We start from the raw sequence: 9,290 nt of genomic DNA, 5'->3' as shown, positions 1-9,290 counted from the left end.
CCTGACAGTTTATTTGTAAGCTAGTTGGGGGAAAGTTTAAATTGGTTGTACTACACAGCTGTCTCTGCACTTCAGCCCTCAGGTAGAATCTACTAACTCTGAGGTTTGGCTTTCTATACAGTGGATCTGTCTTGCTCCCCTCCTGAGTTCCTCCAATATCCTGGGCTTAGCAGGGACCCGGTAATCTGATCCTCCAGATACCAAGAATGCCCTGTTGTTGGACCCCATGACCTTTGGCACATCTCAGTGTTTGTCCTCACAGGGAAACCCCTCAGCACAAAAGTCTTTGTTTTACCTTATTGCTTCCTGTCTGCCCTTACTCTGCTGTCTTTAACTTAGTCACAGCAAAGGTCAATGATTAGCAGCCAGGAGCAATGCTTCCTAGAGTCAAGTTTCTTTTTCTTTTAAACCTTTATGGTGTGTGTGTGTGTGTGTGTGTGTGTGTGTGTGTGTGTGAGAGAGAGAGAGAGAGAGAGAGAGAGATATTGAGAGAGAGAGAGAGAGATTGAGAGAGAGAGAGAGAGAGAGAGAGAGAGAGAGAGAGAGAGAGAGCATGTTGGGTGTCTTCCTTAGCAATTTTCCACTGCATTTATTTACTTGTTTTTAGACAGAGTCTTTTACTGAGTCCAGAGTTCTCCACTTGGCTAGACAAGCTGGCCCCAAGCCGGAAGGATCTGCCTCTTTCTGCACAACACCCCACTGATGTCACAGAACTCTGCTGCATCTGGCCTTTATGTGGCACTGGGGATCTGGACTCTGGTCCCTGTGCTCAGCAGACACTTTCCCAACTGAGCCATCTCTCTAGTCCCTTCTTTTAAAGGTTAAATCACAGTATAAATAGTATGGGGTGAGGTGATGTCTTGATTATGCATACATTGAGCAATGCTTAAATCAGGATACACATATCTGTCTCCTTTTTTTAAAAAATTTTTTCAATTTTATAGTAAATCATATAATATACGTGCCTGGCTTTTGTTTTCTTTTTTTTTTTTAAAGATTTATTTATTTATTTGTATATAAGTACACTGTAGCTGTCTTCAGACATACCAGAAGAGGGCATCAGACCTCATTACAGATGGTTGTGAGCCACCATGTGGTTGCTGGGAATTGAACTCAGGACCTCTGAAAGAGCAGTCAGTGCTCTTAACCACTGAGCATCTCTCCAGCCCCATATCTGTCTCCTTAAATATTTAGCACATTATCAGCATCTGCGACCACCCTCCTGTACCACACAGTGCTGTGAAGCTCTTTTCCCTCTTTTTAAGTGTATTATGAGTACACTGTCGCTGTCTTCAGATACACCAGAAGAGGGCATCAGATCCCATTACAGGTGGTTGTGAACCACCATGTGGCTGTTGGGAATTGAACTCAGGACCTCTGGAAGTTGCAGTCAGTGCTCATAACCACTGAGCCATCTCCCCAGCCCATCTGCAGATCTCTCTTAGCCCCTGTATGTCAGCTTCCCCACAGCCTTTAAGAGTCAGCATCCTCCTCTCAGCTGCCGGGAGAGCCATCTTTTCAGGTTCTCTGTGTGAATGAGGTCACTCAGCAGTTACCTTTCTGTATCTGACTTGGATTCCACCCAGGTTCTTACAAATGACAGGGACTTGCTTTTTTATTATTGAACTGATTCCCAGCGCATGTGAAGTTGCCCCTCAGATACCGGCACTAGCGCGGGATAAAAGATATAGTTTTATTTAATAATTACCGCAACACACGTTTTCTTTATTGGTGAAGTTTTTGATGGTTATATACCATTTGAGTAAAAAAAAATGGTTTTTGGAGTCAAGGTCTCACTGTATATCCCCGGCTGGTCTGGAACTTGCAATATAGACCAGGCTGGCCTGGGACTCACAGAGATCTGCCTGCCCCTGCCTCCTGGATGCTGAGACTAAAATGGGAAGAGAAATGCACAGGCAGTAATATGAATCTTCCTAACCATGGGTTCCCTGCCTTGTAAAAAAATAATGCCTTGTAAAAAAAAAACAATGCAGCGCAAAAGCTAGATTATGCCAGTTCAAACCGCTGCTCTGTCAAGAAAAGGCTTAACGCTTGGATTTATTTATTTATTTATTTATTTATTTATTTATTTATTTATTTATTTATTTATTTATTTATTTATTTATTTATTTATCTTTTCGGAGCTGAGGACCGAACCCAGGGCCTTGCGCTTGCTAGGCAAGCGCTCTACCACTGAGCTATAATCCCCAACCCCGGTTTTATTTATTTATCTTAAAATTATTTTTCAGCCAGAGACTGCGGTGCTTATTTGCTTTAAAGGATACATTTGTTAAAATATTAAGAATGCAGCTGGCCGGGTTTATCCTGGCCAGCTGTGATCCCTGAGAGGCAGGGCGGGGCCAGCGGGATGCCGCAGGAATGAAGGTGTTTGCTGCCAAGTCCAGAGGTGAGCGTTAGACCCATCCCCAGACTCACAAGCCAGAAAGGAGAGGACCAGCGTCTGCCTGCTGACCTCTGACTTCCACCACGTGGACCCGAGCGCGCTAGCACGTGCACGTAATATAAATAATAATAACACGTAATATAAATAATAATAACACGGAAGCGCGGTTGGTATTTCTCTCGCCCGCCCTCGAGCGTCTTGGTTTTACCTGGCTATTAAACAGGTGCCAGGAAAATCTCGAACGAATCAATCCTTAGCTGCGGCCATGTAAGCCAACAACAAATGAAAGGAGGCGGCATGGTCAGTGTTCAGAATCCCATCCCATTACAGATGGTTGTGAGCCACCATGTGGTTGCTGGGATTTGAACTCGGGACCTCTGGAAGAGCAGTCAGCGCTCTTACCCCCTGAGCCATCCCTCCAGCTCCAGAACTCCAAATTCTCCCCCCCACCCAGTTGGGGACCGAACCCAGGGCCTTGCGCTTGCTAGGCAAGTGCTCTTCCACTGAGCTAAATCCCCAACCCCTGGAACTCCAAATTCCTAATCTGTACAACACTTCTAATTCATTTCTGCCTACAGGTCATCCACGGGAGTGGGGGGTGGGGTGTGGGTTTGACAACTGTGCAGTCTGTTCTGGATCTGAGACCGAGGGTTGCACTATCTCACTTAGCATTGATCACAGTCCTTTGCAGTAGATTTTTTTGTTCACAAGTGAGTCAACCGAGACTCAGAGAAGTGAAATTAATTGCTCACAAGCACACGGAGAATCAGACATAGAGGTGGGTGCCACCCTTAAGCCTACCCAAGGACAGACACTGGGCTATTCTTTGCCCGATCACTTAGTCCAGAGGAGGTGCAGTTTTCATTTACCCGGTCGAATGGGAGCACAGCTTTTATTGGAAGCCGTGTTTGAACATGGCTCCTTCTTTGCTTTAGCGCCAGCATGTGAGGCAAACAGCTCATTTCCACCGTACCACAGACTTCCATTTCCAAACCCATCATACACCCGTTTCCCACTATGTCTGTCACCCATTGGTGTACAGTGCGTGGGTAACCTCGGGTCCTCGGCAGCAGTTTACAGTTCTGTGATACGCTGCTTTAAAATGCAGGCTGTTTGACCCCCCCCCCCAGTAGCAAGAATTAAAACTTGGAGACTGAGGAAAATGCCTTTATAGATTTTTTTTAAGTTATATCCTAGAAATAAAAGTGCAGTGGTAAAAGATATATTAATGCGTTTGTATAGCTTCATAGCTCTGTAGGAAAATCTGTGATCAGTCGTTTAAATGTTGAGGATGTATACTGGAAAATATCTGACTTTTAACAAGGACTTTCAGGGAAATAGGACTCGGGGGGTTCTTATATAATATGAGAAAATGTGTATGCCTGACCCCAACACAAACATCGCTGTTCAAGGGAAAACTACTGAAACATAGGTTTTATTTTGTTACCCTTATTATCGCCTTTGCGCTTACGAACGGCTCACCTCTGGAGTTTCCCCTTTAGTGTTTTCAGACAGCCGTTGACACCTGGTAGCGGAAACTGGGGAAAGCAAATGTGTAACGGAAGGCGTAGACGTGCCGCGCGCCGCACCTGGGCTCTACTCCGGCCTCATTGCGTTAAAGCCTTAGAGTGTGAGGCAAGCTTATACATGAGCTAGAAAGAGAAATATGAATTTTGGAATAAGACCTTAACTTTTTGTTGGCTCTCTTTAATTGCATGGCCACGGGGTCATTGTTTAGAGGGCCGTAGTAAAATCTAAACCATCGATAGTATGTGTCAGTTATTCATTTTCAAAAGTGCCAGTGAGGGACTAGAAAGACGGCTCAATTGGTGAGACTCCTTGTGGTTGATGCCTGACCCCTTGAGTGCTAGCCCCCAGAATACATGGCGTAAGGAGAGAACCAACTCCCAAAATCTGTTCTCTCATCTCCATGGGTGTGCCCTGGCACACATGCCCACCTTCGCACACGTCCTGCACACAGACACATTGTAATGATACTAAGTCAAATACAAATAAAACTTAAGAGAATATCGGTAGTGCCGGAGGCTGACGTTTCCTGAGCACACGCTGCCTGTCACGTAGATAGCGTGTAGACCTCTTATAACTCAAGGAAGCCTCTTAGAACATTTGCAGAGGAGGGCCATCCTCACCTTCAGTTTCCCAAGAGGAGGCTGGAGCTCAGAGAGTAAGCTGAGCCAGGGTTTGGGGTCAGGGAGCACCAAAGGGGTTGTGTTTATCACACGGTGTGTGACTCTCATAGTAGGCCACGACTGCTAATTTTCCTTGGACCATGAGACTAAGAAAACAGCAAGTGGCTGGACAGACGGTCCCTGTGTTGAGAACACTGTGGTCTTGCAGACTGCCAGAGTTCGGCCCCCAGCACCCATACAGGGAGACTCACGAACACCTAGCACTCTAATTACAGTGCTATGACGACTTCTCCCGGCCTCCACCAGTATTTGCAAACACAAGGTACACAAACATGCATTTGGACCCTTACGCATAAAATAATACGTATTGAGATAGAAAAATAGCAAGAAAAACTAATAGCACTGGTTGGGAATCGATAACAATGTTTTCTTTCTCAGAGTAAGGAGCCATGCAGTGCTAAATTTCTTTCTTTTTTTTTTAAGATTTATTTATTTGTTTTATGTTTATGAGTATATTATAGCTGTCTTCAGATGCACCAGAAGAGGGCATCGGGTCCCAATACAGATGGTTGTGAGCCACCATGTGGTTGCTGGGAATTGAGCTCAGAACCTCTGGAAGAGCAGTCAGTACTCTTAACCTCTGATCCATGTCTCCAGCCTGCTAAATTTCTTCTTGAGATAGGTTACTCTGTCTGGTAGCAGAGACAAGTGTTTGATGAAGACACCAGCCATCTGTCTGGGCTAGCCTGGTTAGCCTGGGATAGCCTGTGGTACACTCTGGACAGTTACTCCATCCTACAGGGTGAACAGTTGGAATCGACGGTGTGGCAACTTCTTAGAAATTAGCATATGCTAATTGTTGAAAACAATGGGCTTCACCTGGCTTTTTTTTTTTTAAAGATTTATTTACTTTATTTATATGAGTACACTGTAGCTATTTTTAGATGCACCAGAAGAGGGCATCAGATCCCATTACAGATGGTTTGAGCCACCATGTGGTTGCTGGGAATTGAACTCAGGGCCTCTGGAAGAGCAGTCAGTGCTCTTAACCACTGAGCCATCTCTCCAACCCCCTGGCTATTTTTATATGTCTATTTACTGTACTTGTTGATGCTGCTCACCCTGGGACTCTCTGACTTATGTCCCCTCTCTCTTCCCAACCCCTCCTCTCTTTCCCAAAACCTCTCCTTTCTATGTGTTTATTTCTATATGTGAAAGAATAGGTCTGCTTCTCTTTCCAAGTCTGGTTTATTTTGCTCTAACTTTCTGGCCACCAGTTCAGTCCATTCTGCTGAAAACGACAACGTTTTGTTCTCCGTGCTGGATAAACGTTCACTGTGCATACACGCGTTGCTGTCTCTGTAAAACAATCATCGATAGACACCTCTGGGGGCTGATTCTCTATGTCCGATGCTGTGATGGATGCTGTAAGGGCCATGGGTGCACAGCAGAGGCTGAAGCTCGCCTGCTGACAGCTGAAGGACCCATTTCTTCTGCGACATAGGAAGTGTCAAGCCTTGCACAATCAAAACCACCTTTAATCAAACTCAATCGGGATTCAAATTGGAGAGCTGCACTTTCCTGGGAAAAGAATCATATGATTTAGACATAAATCTCATTCAAAAGTTATTTCCTAAGAATCACGAAGGTTAAATGTCCCTGTTTATTTCTCTCCAGGACTCTCAGCTTCAAGGTGCTTAGCAGGTCACGTGGGTAATAAATCCAGGACAATGGATGCTCAGCTTCAGAGGCTGCAGTCTTGGCCACTGGGCAGCTCCCTCCCAAAATGGAACGAGGGAAGGTAAGAAGTGGGAACCGCTGTGACGGTGGTGACAGAAGGAGTAAAATGAACTGTCAAAGGAAAACGTCATAACAGTTGAGTTTTAAGCTAATAGTTGGGGCTGGAGAGATGGCTCAAGAGTTAAGAACTCTGACTGTGGGTTGGGGATTTGGCTCAGTGGTAGAGCTCTTGCCTAGTAAGTGCGAGGCCCTGGGTTTGGTCCTCAGCTCCGAAAAAAGAAAAAAAAGAAAAAAAAAAAAAAGAAAAGAAAAACAAAAAAACCAAAAAACTCTGACTGCTCTTCCAGAGGTCCTGAGTTCAAATCCCAGCAACCACATGGTGGCTCACAACCATCTGTAGTGGGATCTGATGCCCTCTTCTGGTGTGTCTGAGGACAGCTAGAGTGTACTTATATAGAATAAGTAAATTTAAAAAAAAATAAGCTAATAGTCTGCATGAACTCTGGCTTCTGTGGGTACTGCATGTGGGGCACATTCATATGGTCAGGTGAATGCAAGTGTGTGTGCAAGTGCACACGTGCGCGCACACACACACAAAGTATTTAAGAAGAAATTAAATGACAGAGGGATTAGAGCAGGGCATTCCAGTCTCATGGCTCTTGGTCTTTTCAGGAAAATCGGCCTGATCTCAACTGTCCTGGTTTCACAGGGGGTCACCATGGTTTAGGTTTGGTGATGTGGAACTTCATTTAGCATCAATGACTCTATTCTGATTTTCAGTCTGGTCTGAAACCAGTTTAATAGCGTAGTCCAAAACAGTGACCGTCTGGAACCAGGACTTAGCAAAACAAATGAAATCATCTTCAAGGAAATGGACAGAGTGACAGATAAAGGCTGTGGTCACACTCTGGGGGTTCTGTTGGGGACCAGAGATCTGGGGAAGAGACAACAGAATGGTGGGGACAGATTTTCATGCTATTTTACACTTCACGAGAATTTTCCTCCCTCCAACTCTTTAGATTTTTAATAAAGAACAATCAAAAAACTACGAAGACTAGAGCTGCTTTTTAAGAATATTTATTTTAATATTTATTTATTTAATGTATGTCAATACACCGTCACTGTCTTCAGACACACCGGAAGAGGGCATCGGATCCCATTACAGATGGTTGTGAGCCACCATGTGGTTGCTGGGAATTGAACTCAGGACCTCTGGAAGAGCAGTCGGTGCTCTTAACCACTGAGCCATCTCTCTAGCCCTAGAAGTGCTTTTTGAAAATGATCTCTTGTTGATGTTTGCTTGTGTTGGCTTGGTCTTAACCAACTATGTTCCCTGAGAATCTGACCCAGCTCCCCTGTTGCTAAGTTGTGTCAGCAGAGCCTCTCTGACTTTTAGGAAAGGCAGCATCTAGTCAGTTTTCTTTAGATTTTTGAGAGCAGATTTTTTTTTCTGAGAAAGAGAAAAATCTTTCATGCATTAATTAGTTCAGATGTGGGAGACAAGAGATGGGAAAGGGTAAGGAGACTGAACTGGACAATGAAATTTGTATCAGTGTGTGTGTGTGTGTGTGTGTGTGTGTGTTTGTGTGTGTGTGTGTGTGTGCGTGTGTTTGTGCGTGTGTGTGTATCTCTGTGTACATGTATGTAATTCAACCCAAAGCCTCATACATATTAGGTAAGTGCTCTGCCACTGAGCTATTTTTCCAGCTCGACATTGTTTTACAAATTGAAGTAAAGTATGTATATCACAGAACGCGGCATCATCCTGCCTGCGCGTCTCAGTTTGAGGCTGGTCCGCCCTCATCACTATGCAGAGGAGCCGGACTTCTAAGTGGCATTGGACAAAGGTGGTTACTCAAGAGGGTGAGCCGCTGTGGCCACTCCTGCATCTACAGAGTGGCATCCGCGAGGAGCCTGCCGTGAGATTCCTGGGGATCTTACACTTAGCAGAAATATTCCGAGACCTTTAGAGTTAAAGGTAAAAGCAAGCTCATGAGGCGGAAAGAAACTTCCTTTGAACGTTTATCAGATAATTCTGGGATATTAAAAATACAACGTGTGAATTTAAAAAGAAACCCTCTTTAATTTGGTAATCTTAGATAGACAGAGAAGTTGCAGAGGTGGCGTGGAGTTTCTTAGTAATTTCTATTGTTACCAACATACGTTTGTCAGAGGAAGAAGCCAAGCGATGACATCGATGACATCGTTCCTAGTCCGTTCATTTCCCAAGCCTCTTGCTGATTCCGACCGTGACTCACAGGCATCGGTTCACTCTAGCTCAGCCAACTGGCTTTCTGAAGGGCACCCTGAGGGCTCTCTGCCTACCCAGGGCCCCACAAACACCTTCTGCAGACTGCGAGCTCCAGCGTAGCGCCCTCCTTAGGAGCGTTCTCATGTGCTCAGAGCTCTCTCCCTCAGCTCGCACCACCCCATCCGGAAGCACCGCATCAATGGATGCGGTTTTTACAGCCTGACTCTGGGGTGGACACACGATCCCCGAGACACCGCTGTGAGTCTCAGTGGAGTGGGGTAAAAGTAGCAGGGGCTGAAGAGATGGAGCGATTCCTCCACTTCCAGTTCTTTGTCTTCTTCACATTTTAATTTTTTTGCTGTGCGAAGAGTTGTGAAAACCCACCCGAACTAAGCAAACGAGTAACCAAGCAACCAACCAACCAATCAAAAACAAACCAACCAACCAAGAACACAAGCAAAAGAAATCCACTGCTTATGGGGAGGTGATAAAATAATTATTCTTGTTAAAATGCACAAATTTATTTTTCTTTCCGTCAAGGTGGTGCTGGTGGCTGCTTTTTTTTTTTTTTTTTAATACAGAGTTCTACTGTCCCCTCATTTGTCCCTTTGTCCCTGCAGGCTAGTCAGTGTCATCCCTGAGAACTTACCTTCACAGCCTTCTCAGGAGCTGTAATGTAACTTTGGGTTGTGCTGTGCACGCCAGACGTGAGCTTTTGTGAGTGGAGACAGTGGCCAGGGTGTTG

The 9,290-nt window shown here is 45.0% G+C and overlaps 1 long non-coding RNA gene across 1 annotated transcript; it reads right to left on the bottom strand.

The window, feature by feature from the left end:
- Positions 1–5,438: 5,438 nt before the first annotated feature.
- On the bottom strand, positions 5,439–8,933 carry LOC134482765 (uncharacterized). Its single transcript, XR_010059309.1, has 2 exons — positions 8,458–8,933; positions 5,439–6,135 (listed from the first exon to the last, which is right to left on the bottom strand). It is a non-coding gene; the product is annotated as an uncharacterized LOC134482765 (long non-coding RNA).
- Between the last annotated feature and the right edge of the window lie 357 nt (positions 8,934–9,290).

This window comes from Rattus norvegicus, chromosome 17 (genome assembly GCF_036323735.1).
Source record: "Rattus norvegicus strain BN/NHsdMcwi chromosome 17, GRCr8, whole genome shotgun sequence".
NCBI classification, from domain to species: domain Eukaryota; kingdom Metazoa; phylum Chordata; class Mammalia; order Rodentia; family Muridae; genus Rattus; species Rattus norvegicus.
Note: the sequence above shows the minus strand (reverse complement) of the source record. Positions and strands in the feature narration are given on the sequence as shown.